Source organism: Microcaecilia unicolor, chromosome 2 (assembly GCF_901765095.1).
Source record: "Microcaecilia unicolor chromosome 2, aMicUni1.1, whole genome shotgun sequence".
Taxonomy (NCBI): domain Eukaryota; kingdom Metazoa; phylum Chordata; class Amphibia; order Gymnophiona; family Siphonopidae; genus Microcaecilia; species Microcaecilia unicolor.
The window spans coordinates 29,885,751-29,908,036 of NC_044032.1; the positions used below are offsets into that span (position 1 = coordinate 29,885,751).

The 22,286-nt window shown below is 44.2% G+C and overlaps 1 long non-coding RNA gene across 1 annotated transcript; it reads right to left on the reverse strand.

The window, feature by feature from the left end:
• Nucleotides 1-1,553: 1,553 nt before the first annotated feature.
• LOC115461831 lies at nucleotides 1,554-2,477 on the reverse strand. The gene is made up of 3 exons (XR_003940778.1): nucleotides 2,437-2,477; nucleotides 2,220-2,224; nucleotides 1,554-1,616 (listed from the first exon to the last, which is right to left on the reverse strand). It is a non-coding gene; the product is annotated as an uncharacterized LOC115461831 (long non-coding RNA).
• Between the last annotated feature and the right edge of the window lie 19,809 nt (nucleotides 2,478-22,286).

The following is a 22,286-nucleotide window of genomic DNA, read 5'->3' on the forward strand; positions in this document are numbered from 1 at the left end:
ACTCCTCTTTGCAGATCATCTCTAAATCATTAAGAGTTCTGGGCTGTCGCTTGGCAACTCGCAGCTTCAGCTCCCTCCATAAGTTTTCAATGGGATTAAGGTCTGGTGACTGGCTAGGCCACTCCATGACCCTAATGTGCTTCTTCCTGAGCCACTCCTTTGTTGCCTTGGCTGTATGTTTTGGGTCATTGTCGTGCTGGAAGACCCAGCCACGACCCATTTTTAAGGCCCTGGCGGAGGGAAGGAGGTTGTCACTCAGAATTGTACGGTACATGGCCCCATCCATTCTCCCATTGATGCGGTGAAGTAGTCCTGTGCCCTTAGCAGAGAAACACCCCCAAAACATAACATTTCCACCTCCATGCTTGACAGTGGGGACGGTGTTCTTTGGGTCATAGGCAGCATTTCTCTTCCTCCAAACACGGCGAGTTGAGTTCATGCCAAAGAGCTCAATTTTTGTCTCATCTGACCACAGCACCTTCTCCCAATCACTCTCGGCATCATCCAGGTGTTCACTGGCAAACTTCAGACGGGCCGTCACATGTGCCTTCCGGAGCAGGGGGACCTTGCGGGCACTGCAGGATTGCAATCCGTTATGTCGTAATGTGTTACCAATGGTTTTCGTGGTGACAGTGGTCCCAGCTGCCTTGAGATCATTGACAAGTTCCCCCCTTGTAGTTGTAGGCTGATTTCTAACCTTCCTCATGATCAAGGATACCCCACGAGGTGAGATTTTGCGTGGAGCCCCAGATCTTTGTCGATTGACAGTCATTTTGTACTTCTTCCATTTTCTTACTATGGCACCAACAGTTGTCTCCTTCTCGCCCAGCGTCTTACTGATGGTTTTGTAGCCCATTCCAGCCTTGTGCAGGTGTATGATCTTGTCCGTGACATCCTTAGACAGCTCCTTGCTCTTGGCCATTTTGTAGAGGTTAGAGTCTGACTGATTCACTGAGTCTGTGGACAGGTGTCTTTCATACAGGTGACCATTGCCGACAGCTGTCTGTCATGCAGGTAACGAGTTGATTTGGAGCATCTACCTGGTCTGTAGGGGCCAGATCTCTTACTGGTTGGTGGGGGATCAAATACTTATTTCCCTCTGCAGAATGCAAATAAATTCATATACTTTCCACAATGTGATTTTCCGGATTTAATTTGTGATGTGCTATCTCTCACTGTTACCAATAACCTACCCTTCAATTATGGGCTGCTCATGTCTTTGTCAGTGGGCAAACTTACAAAATCAGCAAGGGATCAAATACTTATTTCCCCCACTGTATCTGCTGTAGTAATTCGATCTAGATGCCACCCAAAGATGGGGTGTGGAAGCAATAGGGTGTTTTTCTTAGTATTAAGTTGTAGCACAAGATGACATTAAGATAGGCATATATTGTATAGACACACTGCTAGAGGTCAGGGTGCATCCAGTAACTGCTAATATTGTGTTATACTGAATGACATTTTAGTGTGATTGCCTATGAATCAAGGTGTGATTCAAATGTTAGGATCCTCTAAATATTATGTGATAGTGAATCATCATGGCTATTATATAATAAATATCATACACAGAAAGCACTTATATATCATATAGCTTCAATTATGCATCTTGAAGACTACTACTACTACTACTTAACACTTCTATAGCGCTACAAGGCTTAAGCAGCGCTGTACACCATACACGTAAAGACAGTCCCTGCTCAAAGAGCTCACAATCTAAATATGGAATGTTGCTAGTGGAATAGCAACATTCCATGTAGAATCTCAAATAGTAGCAACAGAATCTCCAATAGTAGCAACATTCCATGTAGAATCTCAACTAATAGCAACATTCCAGAATCTCAAATAGTAACAACATCCCATGTTCCACTGCACTAACCACTAGGCTACTCCTCCACTAGCAACATTCCATCTAGAAGCCTGCCCTTGCAGATCAGCAACGCGGCCGCACAGGCTTCTGTTTCTCGAGTCTGACGTCCTGCACGTATGTGCGGGACGTCAGACTCACAGAAACAGAAGCCTGCGCGGCCGTGTTGCTGATCTGCAAGGGCAGGCTTCTACATTATTACTACTACTACTTAACACTTCTATAGCGCTACAAGGCATACGCAGCGCTATACACCATACACGTAAAGACAGTCCCTGCTCAAAGAGCTCACAATCTCATTCAAACGGAGCTATGGTGCATTAGTGGGTTCAAGCAACAATTCTCCTATCGTCACCGGTCCTCTTTTAGTTTTAAATAATTTGTTATATGAACTTCTTATATTTTTAGTGATTTTAATAGGGAAACTGCCATCCCAAACCTCGCTAGGTAAGAGTAGCTTTCACTTAGCTTTAATATATCCACTCCAGAGGTTTTACTCTGTCCAACATGACATCATGTTTCGCTGTTCGGCTGTGTCAAGAATTCCTCCCCAAAGAGATAGAGAAATGCACTGTGCCGCCACGGATGATGGACCTATCTCTTTGTAGAGGAAAACCTTGACACAGCCGAACAGCGAAACATGATGTCATGTTGGACAGAGTTGGACAGATAGCCTAAAAATACTCGGAGTAACTATCAACCGCAACCTCACTCTCGAGAGCCAAGTAAAAACAGTAATACAGAAAATGTTCTACTCAATGTGGAAACTTAAACGAATAAAACCTTTCTTCCCGAGGGATACCTTTCGTAAACTAGTACAATCATTGGTCCTAAGCCACGCAGACTACTGCAACGGTATCTATGCGGGCTGCAAAGAACAACTCACTAAAAAAACTCCAAACCGCCCAAAACACAGCAGCCAGACTGATATATGGTAAAACATGATTCGACAGTGCCAAACCCCTTTGAGAAAAGCTGCAGTGACTCCCAATCAAAGAACGGATCATCTTCAAAATCTGTATCTTAGTCCACAAAATCATCTACGGCGTAGTCCCAGGATACTTGATAGACCTCATTGATCTACCAACTAGAAACAGACTCGGATCAGCACGATCATACCTAAACCTACATTACCCAAACTGTAAAGGGCTAAAATACAAAACAAGTCACGTATCTAACTTCTCCTACATAAGCGCACAACTATGGAATGGACTCCCGCATGTAGTGAAAACAATACACGATCACCTAAACTTCAGGAAATTCAGCTTCTGCAAACTATTGAAGACCCATCTCTTCAACAAGACATATAACAAAGATCAAGACATGTGAAATTCCCCACATGCACCTAGAACTGTCTTATAATGTATATCTTGTTTATCGCTACTATGTTTTATCATTAACATGTAACCCAAAATCCTTCTGTAATGCCAAATGTCTAAAATGTCCTATCTCCACTGTTCATGATGTATTGTAAGCCACTTTGAGCCTGCAAAGAGGTGGGAAAATGTGGGATACAAATGCAACAAATAAATAAAAAAATAAAAATTGAAAACCCACCTCTTCAAAAAAGCTTATCCCACCAACCCAACATAAATCCCCACACCCAGCAACACAAGATAATCCATGATCGTACTGGACAATTTACTATCCTCGACCCCATGAAGCCTGAAACACTTCTATCTGTGCTAAAGAGGATCCACGTACGTGGAGAACTCAATAGATCCCACGGGGCAGCAAACAGAGATAAAAGAAGTGGGAAAAGTAAACCAGGCTTGTCCAAAGAACTGGGACCAAACAAATAATAATAAAATCAACACAGTTTATTAATGTTTCCTTAGAAATGACTCGACACAACGTTGTGTTTCGGCCTGGCGGCCTGCATCAGGAGTCTATAGATAAAAACATCGAACAATGTGTAAATAAAACAAACTTAAAACAAAGATAAGAGTGACAATAGTCAAAAAGAGAAACAGGATCATTAAAGATTTATATCATGAAGAATATCATACAAAAAAATAATAAGCAAGATATATCATATAAATAAAGGACATTATCTACCGTATTAAAGTAAAATGATTACATGAAAAAAACTCCATCATAAAGAAATGATACCGAGTATTAAAATTGACATCAAGATTAATGATAAAGAACAAATAGATTGGTATATTCAACACAAAACTGATAACATGTGGTGCATATACAGATTAAGAAATTAAACAATATAAGATTAAATATTGGCCTAGTGGTTAGGGTGGTGAACTTTGGTCCTGGGGAACTGGGTTCGATTCCCTCTGCAGGCACAGGCAGGTCCTTGTGACTCTGGGCAAGTCACTTAACCCTCCATTGCCCCATGTAAGCTGCATTGAGCCTGCCATGAGTGGGAAAGCATGGGGTACAAATGTAACAAAAATAAAATAGATACTATTGGAGATTCTACATGGAATGTTGCTAGTGGAATAGCAACATTAACATTCCATGTAGAATCTCAGATAGTAGCAACAGAATCTACAAATAGTTTCAACATTCCATGTAGAATCTACAAATAGTTTCAACGTTCCATGTAGAACAGGCAGCTCCTTGTGACTCTGGGCAAGTCACTTAACCCTCCATTGCCCCATGTAAGCCGCATTGAGCCTGCCATGAGTGGGAAAGCGCAGGGTACAAATGTAACAAAAATAAAATAGATACTATTGGAGATTCTACATGGAATGTTGCTACTATTGGAGATTCTACATGGAATGTTGCTAGTGGAATAGCAACATTAACATTCCATGTAGAATCTCAGATAGTAGCAACAGAATCTACAAATAGTTTCAACATTCCATGTAGAATCTACAAATAGTTTCAACGTTCCATGTAGAACAGGCAGCTCCTTGTGACTCTGGGCAAGTCACTTAACCCTCCATTGCCCCATGTAAGCCGCATTGAGCCTGCCATGAGTGGGAAAGCGCAGGGTACAAATGTAACAAAAATAAAATAGATACTATTGGAGATTCTACATGGAATGTTGCTACTATTGGAGATTCTACATGGAATGTTGCTAGTGGAATAGCAACATTAACATTCCATGTAGAATCTCAGATAGTAGCAACAGAATCTACAAATAGTTTCAACATTCCATGTAGAATCTACAAATAGTTTCAACGTTCCATGTAGAACAGGCAGCTCCTTGTGACTCTGGGCAAGTCACTTAACCCTCCATTGCCCCTTGTAAGCCGCATTGAGCCTGCCATGAGTGGGAAAGCGCAGGGTACAAATGTAACAAAAATAAAATAGATACTATTGGAGATTCTACATGGAATGTTGCTACTATTGGAGATTCTACATGGAATGTTGCTAGTGGAATAGCAACATTAACATTCCATGTAGAATCTCAGATAGTAGCAACAGAATCTACAAATAGTTTCAACATTCCATGTAGAATCTACAAATAGTTTCAACGTTCCATGTAGAACAGGCAGCTCCTTGTGACTCTGGGCAAGTCACTTAACCCTCCATTGCCCCATGTAAGCCGCATTGAGCCTGCCATGAGTGGGAAAGCGCAGGGTACAAATGTAACAAAAATAAAATAGATACTATTGGAGATTCTACATGGAATGTTGCTACTATTGGAGATTCTACATGGAATGTTGCTAGTGGAATAGCAACATTAACATTCCATGTAGAATCTCAGATAGTAGCAACAGAATCTACAAATAGTTTCAACATTCCATGTAGAATCTACAAATAGTTTCAACGTTCCATGTAGAACAGGCAGCTCCTTGTGACTCTGGGCAAGTCACTTAACCCTCCATTGCCCCATGTAAGCCGCATTGAGCCTGCCATGAGTGGGAAAGCGCAGGGTACAAATGTAACAAAAATAAAATAGATACTATTGGAGATTCTACATGGAATGTTGCTACTATTGGAGATTCTACATGGAATGTTGCTAGTGGAATAGCAACATTAACATTCCATGTAGAATCTCAGATAGTAGCAACAGAATCTACAAATAGTTTCAACATTCCATGTAGAATCTACAAATAGTTTCAACGTTCCATGTAGAACAGGCAGCTCCTTGTGACTCTGGGCAAGTCACTTAACCCTCCATTGCCCCATGTAAGCCGCATTGAGCCTGCCATGAGTGGGAAAGCGCAGGGTACAAATGTAACAAAAATAAAATAGATACTATTGGAGATTCTACATGGAATGTTGCTACTATTGGAGATTCTACATGGAATGTTGCTAGTGGAATAGCAACATTAACATTCCATGTAGAATCTCAGATAGTAGCAACAGAATCTACAAATAGTTTCAACATTCCATGTAGAATCTACAAATAGTTTCAACGTTCCATGTAGAACAGGCAGCTCCTTGTGACTCTGGGCAAGTCACTTAACCCTCCATTGCCCCATGTAAGCCGCATTGAGCCTGCCATGAGTGGGAAAGCGCAGGGTACAAATGTAACAAAAATAAAATAGATACTATTGGAGATTCTACATGGAATGTTGCTACTATTGGAGATTCTACATGGAATGTTGCTAGTGGAATAGCAACATTAACATTCCATGTAGAATCTCAGATAGTAGCAACAGAATCTACAAATAGTTTCAACATTCCATGTAGAATCTACAAATAGTTTCAACGTTCCATGTAGAACAGGCAGCTCCTTGTGACTCTGGGCAAGTCACTTAACCCTCCATTGCCCCATGTAAGCCGCATTGAGCCTGCCATGAGTGGGAAAGCGCAGGGTACAAATGTAACAAAAATAAAATAGATACTATTGGAGATTCTACATGGAATGTTGCTACTATTGGAGATTCTACATGGAATGTTGCTATTCCACTAGCAACATTCCATGTAGAAGGCTGTGCAGGCTTCTGTTTCTGTGAGTCTGACGTCCTGCACATACGTGCAGGACGTCAGACTCACAGAAGCAGAAGCCTGCGCGGCCACATTGGTGATCTGCAAGGGCCGACTTCTACATGGAATGTTGCTAGTGGAATAGCAGCATTCCATGTAGAATCTCAAATATGGAGGAGTGGCCTAGTGGTTAGGGTGGTGGACTTTGGTCCTGGGGAACTGAGTTCAATTCCCACTTCAGGCACAGGCAAGCTCCTTGTGACTCTGGGCAAGTCACTTAACCCTCCATTGCCCCATGTAAGCCGCATTGAGCCTGCCATGAGTGGGAAAGCGCAGGGTACAAATGTAACAAAAATAAAATAGATACTATTGGAGATTCTACATGGAATGTTGCTACTATTGGAGATTCTACATGGAATGTTGCTAGTGGAATAGCAACATTAACATTCCATGTAGAATCTCAGATAGTAGCAACAGAATCTACAAATAGTTTCAACATTACATGTAGAATCTACAAATAGTTTCAACGTTCCATGTAGAACAGGCAGCTCCTTGTGACTCTGGGCAAGTCACTTAACCCTCCATTGCCCCATGTAAGCCGCATTGAGCCTGCCATGAGTGGGAAAGCACAGGGTACAAATGTAACAAAAATAAAATAGATACTATTGGAGATTCTACATGGAATGTTGCTACTATTGGAGATTCTACATGGAATGTTGCTAGTGGAATAGCAACATTAACATTCCATGTAGAATCTCAGATAGTAGCAACAGAATCTACAAATAGTTTCAACATTCCATGTAGAATCTACAAATAGTTTCAACGTTCCATGTAGAACAGGCAGCTCCTTGTGACTCTGGGCAAGTCACTTAACCCTCCATTGCCCCATGTAAGCTGCATTGAGCCTGCCATGAGTGGGAAAGCGCAGGGTACAAATGTAACAAAAATAAAATAGATACTATTGGAGATTCTACATGGAATGTTGCTACTATTGGAGATTCTACATGGAATGTTGCTAGTGGAATAGCAACATTAACATTCCATGTAGAATCTCAGATAGTAGCAACAGAATCTACAAATAGTTTCAACATTCCATGTAGAATCTACAAATAGTTTCAACGTTCCATGTAGAACAGGCAGCTCCTTGTGACTCTGGGCAAGTCACTTAACCCTCCATTGCCCCATGTAAGCCGCATTGAGCCTGCCATGAGTGGGAAAGCGCAGGGTACAAATGTAACAAAAATAAAATAGATACTATTGGAGATTCTACATGGAATGTTGCTACTATTGGAGATTCTACATGGAATGTTGCTAGTGGAATAGCAACATTAACATTCCATGTAGAATCTCAGATAGTAGCAACAGAATCTACAAATAGTTTCAACATTCCATGTAGAATCTACAAATAGTTTCAACGTTCCATGTAGAACAGGCAGCTCCTTGTGACTCTGGGCAAGTCACTTAACCCTCCATTGCCCCATGTAAGCCGCATTGAGCCTGCCATGAGTGGGAAAGCGCAGGGTACAAATGTAACAAAAATAAAATAGATACTATTGGAGATTCTACATGGAATGTTGCTACTATTGGAGATTCTACATGGAATGTTGCTATTCCACTAGCAACATTCCATGTAGAAGGCTGTGCAGGCTTCTGTTTCTGTGAGTCTGACGTCCTGCACATACGTGCAGGACGTCAGACTCACAGAAGCAGAAGCCTGCGCGGCCACATTGGTGATCTGCAAGGGCCGACTTCTACATGGAATGTTGCTAGTGGAATAGCAGCATTCCATGTAGAATCTCAAATATGGAGGAGTGGCCTAGTGGTTAGGGTGGTGGACTTTGGTCCTGGGGAACTGAGTTCAATTCCCACTTCAGGCACAGGCAGCTCCTTGTGACTCTGGGCAAGTCACTTAACCCTCCATTGCCCCAGGTACAAATAAGTACCTGTATATAATATGTAAGCCGCATTGAACCTGCTATGAGTGGGAAAGCGCGGGGCACAGATGTAACAAAAAAAATATATATATATGAATGATGCCATGACGTTAGTGATAAATAAAAATCAGCAATCCTTGGAGATGTTAAAAAAAACAAAATAATAAGAGGAATTGTAGCACAATCATAATGAAACTGACCTTATGTCTTAAGGAAAGACTGATGGTCTAATTTTACATTTAAGTTGAAAAACAGAAGGCTTGAAATAACAACATAAAGTTGGTCTAGGGAAAAAGTTGCATAGAGAAGTTATATTACTCATCTGCTCTAAAAGAAAAAAATGGTGAGAAAATGTGGGGTATAAATGTAATAAATAAATAAATAAATAAACCCCCTGGAGTGGATATATTAAAGCTAAGTGAAAGCTACTATTACCTAGCAAAGTTTGGGATGACAGTTTCCCTATTAAAATCACTAAAAATGTAAGAAGTTCATATAACAAATTATTTAAAACTAAAAGAGGACCGGTGACGATAGGAGAATGGTTGCTTGACCCCACTAATGCACCACAGCTCCGTTTGACGGAGGTCTTCAAGATGCATAATTGAAGCTATATGATATATAAGTGTTATCTGTGTTTTGTTACATTTGTACCCTGCGCTTTCCCACTCATGGCAGGCTCAATGCGGCTACATGGGGCAATGGAGGGTTAAGTGACTTGCCCAGAGTCACAAGGAGCTGCCTGTGCCTGAAGTGGGAATCCAACTCAGTTCCTCAGGACCAAAGTCCACCACCCTAACCACTAGGCCACTCCTCCACTGTTGCTACTATTTGAGATTCTACATGGAATGTTGCTATTCCACTAGAGGTCGGCCCTTCCAGATCAGCAATGTGGCCACGCAGGCTTCTGTGAGTCTGACGTCCTGCACGTACGTGCAGGACGTCAGACTCACAGAAACAGAAGCCTGCGCAGCCTTCTACATGGAATGGTGCTAGTGGAATAGCAACATTCCATGTAGAATCTCCAATAGTATCTATTTTATTTTTGTTACATTTGTACCCTGCGCTTTCCCACTCATGGCAGGCTCAATGCGGCTTACATGGGGCAATGGAGGGTTAAGTGACTTGCCCAGAGTCACAAGGAGCTGCCTGTGCCTGAAGTGGGAATCAAACTCAGTTCCTCAGGACTAAAGTCCACCACCCTAACCACTAGGCCACTCCTCCACTCCTTACACACTTCTGTGTATGATATTTAGCTATAATCTTCACTTATATGGAACAATGGAGCCGGTAGGACAGTTCACTATCATATATCAACCTTTTCTTACATAAGCACGCAATTCTGGAATATACTACCGCGCAACTTGAAAACAATCCACGAACTAACCAACTTCCGCAAACTACTGAAGACTCATCTCTTCGATAAAATTTACTGTAAAGATCAATACACATGAAGTCCACACTCACTGTTCCAGAAATACACCAATACATTCTTTCCTAAACTCTCATCCCTCGTAATTTTATCACACTTAAACCTTCACTCACAAAAAATGTTATATCGAATGTTCATTTGCTAAGGTTCTATTATCCTATCAATTTCCCTTTGTCTCTGTCCATTGTTCTTTTCCTTGTCCTATTCCCTAACGATACCTTGAGTCTGCTTTCGCTTAAATTCTCACAATGTAATCCATAACTGAATTGTAACAAATCGTATTTCCATTATTTACAATGTATTGTAAGCCACACTGAGCCCGCAAATAGGTGGGAAAATGTGGGATACAAATGCAATAAAATAAAATATAATAAAGGCATGGCAATGCCTCTGCAGTTGGCTGACTGCAGACTCACGGACAAGCACGGAACATGCTTCTGAAAATCAAGATATCTTGGGTGTTATATTTGATTGCACAAGGCTTTTACGACTGTAGTTATAGCATATGAGTAATACAAGAGACCAGTTGCAACTCGTCCTTGGGACTACTGGCAAAGGATCTGAAACTTGACAAAATAATCCAATAAGTCTGTTGATTGAAGTAGAAAAGTGTTTTAGTGATAAGACAAGAAAAGGTAGTCGTTAGCAGAGTTTGCTCCAAGCCATGATGGATGGTTGCGTGGGATGCCTCAGGAATGGGTGCCTTCTCATGGATTGAGTGGTATTGCAGAGTGGTTGTTGGTAGCAAAAAAGACAGATCTTCCTTAAGATCTGGAACAGATTCAACAAGGAACAGAAAACGGGAGGGATGACCTCAGGAAACTTAAGGGGTGGTTATGTAATTAGCAGTTAAGATACAATGCAGAGAAGACGAGTTATACATTTGAGGTACAGAAACCCAGGGAAGCAGTATCTGATAGGGGAAAGAGTGGTAGGGGGAGGTGGTATAATGATATATAAGACCCTCCAGTCCGTTCAGAACTCTGCTGCACGTCTTCCACCTGGACCGATACACTCATATCACCCCTCTCCTCAAGTCACTTCATTGGCTTCCGATCCGGTACCGCATTCAGTTCAAGCTTCTGCTTCTAACCTACAAAGGCACTCGATCTGCAGCCCCTCCTTATCTCTCTACCCTCATCTCCCCTTACGTTCCTACCCGTAACCTCCGCTCTCAGGAAAAATCCCTCCTTTCAGTACCCTTCTCCACCACCGCCAACTCCAGGCTCCGCCCTTTCTGCCTCGCCTCACCCCACGCGTAGAACGGACTCCCTGAGCCCATAGGCCAGGCCCCTTCCCTGCACCACTACACCTCTACTCAGGAAATCTAGACTGCCCCAACTTGACATTTCGTTCGTTAGATTGTAAGCTCCTTTGAGCAGGGACCGTCCTTCTTTGTTAACTTGTACAGCGCTGCGTAACCCTAGTAGCGCTCTAGAAATGTTAAGTAGTAGTAGTATTGGGTTCTTAACTGAATTCGGGGGGGGGGGGGGGGAGGGATCCTAATACAAAGATCATGCTATGCAGTATAGATTACAGGAAAGTACCATTGTGACCTACTGCAGTGGTTCATTCCTGCTTTCATATTTAATTCAGTTCAATTTCTTCTATCCTGCAATTTCCCCAAATACAGTTCTAAGTGGTTTATAGGAAACTAGCCGTTAAGCCCGTTAAAACGGGCGAGATTTCCAGCTACCCTCCTCGCCACCACTCCCTCCCCCCTCCGTGCCGGGCTCTCTGCACTGACCTGACAGCGGAGGTGAGAGGCGCTGTCAGGTCAGTGCGGGGGGCCCGATACGGAGGGGGGCGGGAGCGGTGGCGGGGATGGGGGGGAGGGTGGAGGTTGGTGCGCGCGATGTTCGTTTCCAGGCTCCAGCGGCAGCGTCCGACAGTCCGACTCCATTTCCCTCTCTGTTCCGCCCTCTGACCTCATCACGTCTTGAGAGGGAAGTCTCTACTGCGCATTTGCAGGTGAGTCGGTCACTTGCCATTTATATGTTTGATAAACTGTGCATTCCCAGAAGCAACAAATGTATTTACATTTAAAATAATCAATTTTTAATCTTAATATGTATTTTGAGAACATCATCCCAATTTTGACTGTTAATTGATTCTACCATTTAGCAGCTTGGTATTGGAAGGTGGCTGAAAACGAAGATTTATACACAATACCTTTTGGACTAGGTTATGGTAACTCTAAAAAGTGTCTTACTGTTTTCAATGTATTGCGATCCAGTAATAAAATCAGCTTCTCCATATATGCTGGAGTATCACCACGTATCATAAGAGAAACAAAGGAAGCCAATGCAGTTTAACAAATAGCAGCAAAAAACTCAATCTGGTTGCCGTGTTCTGCAGAGTTTGGAGTTTACTTCGAACAGTAATAATGCAGCCTATATATATCAGATTACATAGTAGATGACGATGACGGCAGAAAAAGACCCGCACGGTCCATCTAGTCTGCCCAACAAGATAAACTCATATGTGTATACCTTACCTTGATTTGTACCTGTCTTTTTCAGGGCACATACCGTATAAGTCTGCCCAGCAGTATTCCCCGCCTCCCAACCACCAGTCCCACCTCCCATCTCCATCACAGACCGTATAAGTCTGCCCTTGATTTGTACCTTACCTTGATTTGTACCTGTTTTATTTTATTTCAGGGCACAGACCGTATAAGTCTGCCCAGCGGTATTCCCCGCCTCCCAACCACCGGTCCCGCCTCCCATCTCCATCTCAGACCGTATAATCTGCCCAGCAGTATTCCCTGCCTCCCAACCACCAGACCCGCCTCCCATCATTGGCTCTGGTACAGACCGTTTATCTGTTTACAAGAGTTTATCTGTGGTAAAATGAAAGATTGTACTAAATTCTAAAACTTGCTTATTGAAAACAATTCTTCACCCGTCTTAATTTTCTCAATAGCCCAAATACCTTTCCAATAATATTCTTAATATGTAAATCAAAAGTCAAAAATCTATCTAGCGCAAACCCCCCCCCCCAATTTTCAAATAATTTTCCAGTTTAAATGTCTGATTCTCCACTATTAATTGAGGACTAAGGTTGATATTATGTATTGTTCCTAATACCAAATATTTAATTTTCTCTTTGTTTCATTTCAGATGATTAAGTACATATCCGTTGTTTGACTGCCTGACTACTTTTCTCCACATCCTCAACAATATTTCCAATAGATCTAGCATTTATTTAGATTTTGCTCACACCTTTTTCAGTAGTAGCTCAAGGTGAGTTACATTCAGGTTCACTGGATATTTCTCTGTCCCTGGAGGGCTCACAATCTAAGTTTGTACCTGAGGCAATGGAGGGTTAAGTGACTTGCACAAGATCACAAGGAGCAGCGGTGGGATTTGAACTGGCCACCTCTGGATTGCAAGACCCGTGCTCTAACCACTAAGCTGCTCCTCCACTAGCAACATTCCATATAGAATCTTCAATAGTAGCAACATTCCATATATTTATTTAGATTTTGCTCACACCTTTTTCAGTAGTAGCTCAAGGTGAGTTACATTCAGGTTCACTGGATATTTCTCTGTCCCTGGAGGGCTCACAATCTAAGTTTGTACCTGAGGCAATGGAGGGTTAAGTGACTTGCTCAAGGTCACGAGATCAGTAGGATTTGAACAGGCCACCTGTGGATGTCAAGACCATTAGGCCACTCCTCCACTTCAAATTGTAAGATCATCAGCGTAAATGGTGCGGTAGCCGTGTTAGTCCACTTTTAAAGGTAATCAATAGAAATAAAACAAAATAAAACATGGAAAAGAAAATAAGATGATACCTTTTTTTTATTGGAAATAACAATATGTTTCTTGATTAGCTTTCGAAGGTTGCCCTTTATTTATTTTATATTTATTTATTGCATTTGTATCCCACATTCCCCCACCTATTTGCAGGCTCAATGTGGCTTACATAGATTTAATAACATTGTCATATCAGGATATCAAATACAGTTAGTAATGTGTAGCGATCAAGGAAGGGAAAAGGGAGACGGGAGAGAGTGATTAGGGTAGTTATAAAAGGTGGGCGTACATGGTTGGTGTGGTGACTTAGTGAGGTTATAGGTTCCCATTGTAGGCCTTGTTGAAGAGGAATGTTTTCAGAGATTTTCGAAAGATAGTTGTTTCATTGATTGCTTTGAGGTTTGTATGCATTCCATAACTGCGTGCTCATGTAAGAGAAGGTAGTGGTATGCATCAGCTTGTATTTTAGTCCTTTACAGCTGGGGAAGTGCAGGTTGAGAAATTTTCAGGATGATCTCGTGGCGTTTCTGGGAGGCAGGTCCACGAGGTTTAGCATGTAGATTGGGGCGTCTGCATGAATGATTTTGTGTACAATCGTGCAGATCTTGAACGCAATGCGTTCCTTAAGTGGGAGCCAATGAAGTTTCTCTCTTAGGGGTTTTGCGCTTTCATATTTAGTTTTTCCAAATATGAGTCTGGCGGCCGTATTCTGGGCAGTTTGGAGTTTTTTGATTGTCTGTTCTTTGCACCCGGCGTACAGTGCATTGCAGTAGTCCAGATGACTTATTACCATTGATTGAACCAGGGTACGGAAGATGTATCTCGAGAAGAAAGGTTTTACTCTTTTTAGTTTCCACATGGTGTAGAACATCTTTTTCGTCATGTTTTTCACATGGGTATCAAGAGTGAGGTTTCGGTCAATGGTGACTTTGTCAGATCGGAAATAAGCAGCCAGTTTGGCTGGCGGGGGTCCCCAACCCCCACCGGTTAAGGCAGTTGTCCCACGCTGGTCTCACATTGCCTGGCGCCCTGTCCTGTTTTCAGGCACCAGGCAATGTGAGACCAGTGTGGGACAAACACTTTAGATATCAGGGGTTGGGGACCCCCGCCAAGGTACCTTCCGCCGGCGGCGGGAGGGAGCGGTGGCGGGCAGATGGGGGGCAGAAGTGGTGGTGGTGGGAGGGCAGCAGCGGTGAGGCGGGCCAAAATATGCCCCCCACCTTGGGCTCTAGCCCCCCTTCCTGTCGAGGTCTGGCTACGCTCTTGCCATAAACCATTATTAAAATGGACTTGGGAAAATCCACTGCTTATTTCTAGGATAAGCAGCATAAAATGGATTGTACTGTTTTGGGATCTTGCCGGGTACTTGTGACCTGGATTGGCCACTGTTGGAAACAGGATGCTGGGTTTGATGGACCTTCGGTCTGTCCCAGTATGGCAACCCTTATGTACTTATGTAGTGGAGGAGTGGCCTAGTGGTTAGGGTGTGGACTTTGGTCCTGGGGAACTGAGTTTGATTCCCACTTCAGGCACAGGTAGCTCCTTGTGACTCTGGGCAAGTCACTTAACCCTCCATTGCCCCATGTAAGCCGCATTGAGCCTGCCATGAGTGGGAAAGTGCAGGGTACAAATGTAACAAAAATAAAATAGATACTATTGGAGATTCTACATGGAATGCTGCTACTATTGGAGATTCTACATGGAATGTTGCTATTCCACTAGCAACATTCCATGTAGAAGGCTGTGCAGGACGTCAGACTCACAGAAGCAGAAGCCTGCGTGGCCACATTGGTGATCTGCAAGGGCGACTTCTAGTGGAATAGCAACATTCCATGTAGAATCTCAAATAGTAGCAGCAGTGGAGGAGTGGCCTTGTGGTCAGGGTGTGGACTTTGGTCCTGGGGAACTGAGTTCGATTCCCACTTCAGGCACAGGCAGCTGCTCCTTGTGACTCTGGGCAAGTCACTTAACCCTCCATTGCCCCATGTAAGCCGCATTGAGCCACAAATGTAACAAAAATAAAATAGATACTATTGGAGATTCTACATGGAATGTTGCTACTATTGGAGATTCTACATGGAATGTTGCTATTCCACTAGCAACATTCCATGTAGAAGGCCGCGCAGGCTTCTGTTTCTGTGAGTCTGACGTCCTGCACGTACATGCAGGACGTCAGACTCACAGAAGCAGAAGCCTGTGCGGCCACATTGGTGATCTGCAAGGGCCGACTTCTACATGGAATGTTGCTAGTGGAATAGCAATATTCCATGTAGAATCTCAAATAGTAGCAACAGTGGAGGAGTGGCCTAGTGGTTAGGGTGGTGGACTTTGGTCCTGGGGAACTGAGGAACTGAGCTCGATTCCCACTTCAGGCACAGGCAGCTCCTTGTGACTCTTAACCCTCCATTGCCCCATGTAAGCCGCATTGAGCCTGCCCATGAGTGGGAAAGCGCAGGGTACAAATGTAACAAAAATAAAATAGATACTATTGGAGTTTCTATATGGAATGTTGCTATTCCACTAGCAACATTCCATGTAGAAGCCTGCGCGGCCACATTGGTGATGTGCAAGGACCGACTTCTACATGGAATGTTGCTAGTGGAATAGCAACATTCCATGTAGAATCTCAAATAGTAGCAACAGTGGAGGAGTGGCCTAGTGGTTAGGGTGGTGGACTTTGGTCCTGGGGAACTGAGTTTGATTCCCACTTCAGGCACAGGCAGCTCCTTGTGACTCTGGGCAAGTCACTTAACCCTCCATTGCCCCATGTAAGCTGCATTGAGCCTGCCATGAGTGGGAAAGCACGGGGTACAAATGTAATAAAAAAAATACTCTGTGCAGGTAAAATTGTTGTATGTATAGTGCGAATAATCCCTGCCTCTAAAAAAAAAAACAACAGGACCTTGATCAGGAAGAACCAAGGTTTAAAATTGAAAAGCAGGCTTTCAAATTGTATCGTGAATGTTTTTAATTCCCTTAGTATTGTATGGTTTAAATATGTATATTGCCTGTTTTGTAACAACTGTTATATTGTATACCGTTAGTAGATGACGGCAGAAAAAGACCTGCACGGTCCATCCAGTCTGCCCAACAAGACAACTCATTTGTGCTACTTTTGTGTATACCCTACTTTGATTTGTACCTGTGCTCTTCAGGGCATAGACCGTATAAGTCTGCCCAGCTCTAGCCCCGCCTCCCAACCACCGGCTCTGGCATAGACCGTATAAGTCTGCCCAGCACTATCCCCGCCTCCCACCACCGGCTCTGGCACAGACCGTATAAGTCTGCCCAGCGCTATCCCTGCCTCCCAACCTCCAGTCCCGCCTCCCACCACTGGCTCTGGCACAGACCGTATAAGTCTGCCCCGCACTATCCCCGCCTCCCAACCTCCAGCCCCGCCTCCCACTACCGGCTCTGCTATCCAATCTCGGTTAAGCTCCTGAGGATCCTTTCCTGATGAACAGGATTCCTTTATGTTTATCCCACGCATGTTTGAATTCTGTTACCGTTTTCCTCTCCACCACCTCCTGTGGGAGGGCATTCCAAGCATCCACCACTCTCTCCGTGAAGAAATACTTCCTGACATTTTTCTTGAGTCTGCCCCCCTTCAATCTCATTTCATGTCCTCTTGTTCTACCGCCTTCGTATCTCCGGAAAAGGTTCGTTTGCGGATTAATACCTTTCAAATATTTGAACGTCTGTACCATATCACCCCTGTTTCTCCTTTCCTCCAGGGTATACATGTTCAGGTCGGCAAGTCTCTCCTCATACGTCTTGTTACGCAAATCCCATACCATTCTCGTAGCTTTTCTTTGCACCGCTTCGATTCTTTTTACATCCTTAGCAAGATACGGCCTCCAAAACTGAACACAATACTCTAGATGGGGCCTCACCAACGACTTATACAGAGGCATCAACACCCCCTTTCTTCTGCTGGTCACACCTCTCTCTATACAGCCCAACAACCTTCTAGATACAGCCACCGCCTTGTCACACTGTTTCGTCACCTTCAAATCCTCAGATACAGTTTTCGTGTTGATTAAGTTGGAAGGTAGGGGTGGGGGTTGGGATTGGGGGGTAGTTAAAAATTTGTTAAAAGTTTGATGACAGTTTTTTTTCTCTTGGTCTTTGTTGTGGAGGTATTGCATTCATAGGAGCCAACGTTTCGTAATTATTGGGGGTGCTAAGCCCAATGGAAATAACCCCTCCCTCGACACATACAAGGAATTTTCTCAATATTGAGGGTGATCAAGCACCCACACAGTCGGCTCCTATGATTGCATTTGTATCTCTGTACACCTCTGTAGCTGGATGCGTTATTTTGACATGTCATCAAGAAAAATGTTGAGAACCAAAATTTAAAAGCAACCTTTAAAAAGATGGCTGCTTGGCTGGGATTTTAAAATGGCCAGGGAGAAAGCTTGACCTACTGACTGAGGAAAACTCTTCCAGGCAAAATGGAAAGCAGCAAGTCAGGAGCTGGCGAAGGAGGACAAGGCCAGACATAACAGTGGCCTGCCCACTGAACAGAGTTAAGAAAGAACTGGCATAGGATGAGATAAGAGAGAAGAGATAAGGAGGAACTGCAGAGTGAATGCAGTGATAACGGAGAACGGCTTGAACTGTGGGTGGATGTGTTTAGGGAGCCCATGTAGTGACTTGAGAGCAGGGGTTAGTCATAACATCACTAGAGGAAGATTAAGTTGGATAAACTGAAGTGCAGAGAGATGGCTCAGTGGAAGATCTTTGAGGAGCAGAGATGACGAAAGAGCAAATTAAAGTTTTTGTAATGTGTTCAAAAAGGAAGGGTCAAATTTTGTGATTTAAAAAAATTGCTGACCACACTAGCTAAATTAGATCCAGGGGTACTTGCATAGGTGCCGACTCTGTGGGTGCTCGAGCACCCCCAATATTTTAACCTGCCGGAAGTTCCCAGCCAGCCCGACCTACCCGCCCTCGGCGTCAACAGTCCTCCACTCCTCGCCTTCCTGCCGCCCAGAATTTAAAACTCATCTTTCTTACCTCAGGTCCCGGCGGCAGCAGTGAAAGGCGCGCTTCAGCCTTCCCTTCTCTCTCAGCTCTGGTCCCGCCCTCATTTCCTATTTCCGGAAGGGCGGGACTCTGACTGTGCGGCGAGGTTTGATCCGGTGTGGCAGGGGTGGGTCTGGGCGGGCTAGGGGTGGGGCGAGGATGGGGACAGGCGAGGTTGGGTTAGATTCCTGTAAGGATGAGTGGGGACAGGTTAGATTCCGGCAGGGATGGATTAGATTTCTGTTCCCATGCAACTCTCTGTTTTGGATGTGTGAGGAAATGGGGAAGAAAGGATGGAAAAATGACTCCAAGGTTGTACACTGAGGGGCTTGGAAGAACGATAGTGTTATCCACAGAGATACAAAGATGGGAGAATGAGTTGGCGGGGGTAGGGAGACTTGCATGTGAACCTCCCTCTTGCATCATTGTTGATCTTACTGGCAGGCAGCAGTCGCCCCCTATTACGCATCATCTCCCGCTTTCGCCCCACTCACCTGCTGCTTCCAGACTTCTCTCTGTCTTCTTCTTTGCAAGTTGTGCTACATCTTCCTACCAGGGGCGTAGACAAACAACAGATTTTGGGTGGGCCTAGGCAAGAATTGGGTGGGCACCAAGTGTTCTCTCCCCCCCCCCCAAAAAAAAAATTATCTCAGCTGGTGGGAAGATGCTTCTTTCCACCTTGGCAGCAGGCATGCACTGAAAACTGAGCATGCATAGGTGCTGGTGTTGTAGGAGAGTAGCACTTTCGTTACCATCAGTGGGAAATCTTCAGCTGGCGGAGCTCGGGATTCCCACCAGTTACCACTAAACATGTTCTACTGTTGGGTGGGCCTGAGCCATAAATGGGTGGGCCCTGGCCCACCCAAGCCCACCTGTGGCTACGCCACTGCTTCCTACGCTGTAGTACTTTCTTTGTCTCTGTCATGCCCACGCCATTCTCTACCCATCATCTCTAGCCACCCCCAAACATTTATCTGACCACTAGGTGGATCTGGCATTCCCCTAGGGTGGCACAATTGGGGGAGGGGGGGGCAGCATCGAAGTGGCACTCAGTGTGCCTACGAAAGGCATCGTAGCCTGTTTCAGAAGGGCCAGAGAATGCGCGAATGCTCAAGGCCTCGTACTGACCGTGATGTGTTCCATAGGCATGCTGACTGCTGTATCAATGCCTCCCTGGAGGGGGTAAGGAAGGAATGGCAAGCTGCTGAACACCTCAGGGTTGGGAGGAGGGGAGGGAAGGGGAGATAACTGGAAACCAGGGAAAGGGGAGAGAAGGGGAGATACGCTGGACACCACAGAAGAGGGAAATAGGGAAGGAGAGAGATGCTGGACACAAGGGTGCTGTGGAGTCTTGAACTGCCCTGGGAACGGGATGGGGAGGTCAAGTGGAATAGCTGAAGGTTTGCCTAGGTTGTCATATTCCCTCGGGCCAGCCCTGCCCCCTACCTTTGTGTCTGCCCCCTTCCTCTTTCCCTGTTCAATTGGCTCAGGCTAATCAAGCCTTTGGAGTCAGTGATGTCTAGATTTTCAGACTGCAGCACAGAAATTTGATACGGAGTCTCTAACCCGAATACATGCACAGGCCATGTTATTGTGTGGCTACTTCTTCCTGCATAGGCTTCAGTGGGGCGTCAAATCCGGTGCTACAAAAATATATTTATTTTTGTAGCGCCAGTGTGTACCCAGCGATAATTACTGCCCGGTTACCACCAGGCTAGCAGGGGAGCCCTTACCGCCACCTGAATGGGTGGCGGCAAGGGTTCCCCCCCTGAAATGGCAGCACGGCAAGTGCTTTACTTGCCACATGGCCATTTCCTGCTGAAAAGAAAGACCTACCTGTTACCTGCTGCGGTAAAAGGGGGCCTCGGCGTGCGTCAAAAACACGCACTGACGCTAGAGCAGGCCCCCTTTAGCCACAGCTTGGTAAAAGGGGCCCATAAAAAAATGAATGTAGATGGTTTAAGACAGGAACATTTTGTACCACTTAAGAGGTGTCGTTAATTTTATTTCTGGTGGCCCACATTAATGGTGGTCTCCAAACTGAGACTTGCAGGTCCCCTCACTTCTCTAATCTGTAAGTGGTTCCTAGTCAACGCTCCTGTGGGCAGCAGCACAAATTCAAAATTATGCCGTTGACCCTTTGATCCCCACACACCAAAGCCCTATCTGGCAGTGAGTAGGGCCTGGTTCTGTGCATGTGGGGAGTGATTGTGAAGTTATAAAAGAAGGTAAAACCAATTGTACGGACGACATTTTTCCGGCTTAACTACAGCAACTGCTTTTTTGGTTTTTTTTAAGGATGCGCAGGCAAAAATAATTAATTTTGTTCAATTCCTATATTTGTATGCTTTTTCATTTAGTTTTTATAAATTTTCATTTAAAAAAAAATATCTTTATTGGTGTCGGAACAAAAAACCAATACAAATAAATGCACTTCATCATGAACTGTACATGGGATGGTAATAATACTTACACTAGAATCTAATAAGACAATTTCCCGTGTACCATCCCTCCCACCTCGCTCCCCACCATTGCAATTCCCAACATTTCTCAACAACCATTAAACCTCTAGGTCTCTTTCGTCCAACGTTTCCCATTTTCTCCCCGTCCCTTCCCTCCCCCCATTCCCTTATCTCCACAACTCCACCCCCAAGGCCTCATGTTGACTCCACCCTCTCAAAAACCCAACACGTTATATGACATCCAAAGCTCCCTGTATTCCCCCCTGCTCCTAGTAGCAGTAATTGAGTACTGCAGCTATACCCATTCCGCCATCTCCCCCATTAGACCATGCCACCCAGCTATCGACGGTGAAGATGTATCAACCCATGTTTGTAATATGCATTTTTTAACCAAGAGTACCGCTAACAGGACAAATTGGCATTGAGCTTCTGATAACCCTTCCTCTCTGAGTTGGTCTACTTCCCCCAACAGTAAAATTTTTTTGTTTGTTCACAACTGGACAAGAACAATACTAAAGCAACAGGAAACGACCTTAGCAATGGGGCAGAAATGTTCAAGCCTGCCCTGAGCTGGTTCCTGCTGGCCCAAGATTATCATAGTAACATAGTAAATGACAGCACATAAAGATCTGTATGGTCCATCCAGCCTGCCCAACAAGATTAACTCATTTTACATGGTATGTGATACTTTATATGTATACCCGAGTTTGATTTGTCCGTGCCTTTCTCAGGGCACAGACCGTAGAAGTCTGCCCAGCACCAGTTTTGCTTCCCAATTACTGGTGTTCCCACCCATTCTCCACTACGATTCCATGGATCCATTCCTTCTAAACAGGATTCCTTTGTGTTTATCCCACGCATGTTTGAATTCCGTTACCGTTTTCATCTCCATCACCTCATGCGGGAGGGCATTCCATGTATCCACCACCCTCTCTGAGAAAAAATACTTCCTGACATTAC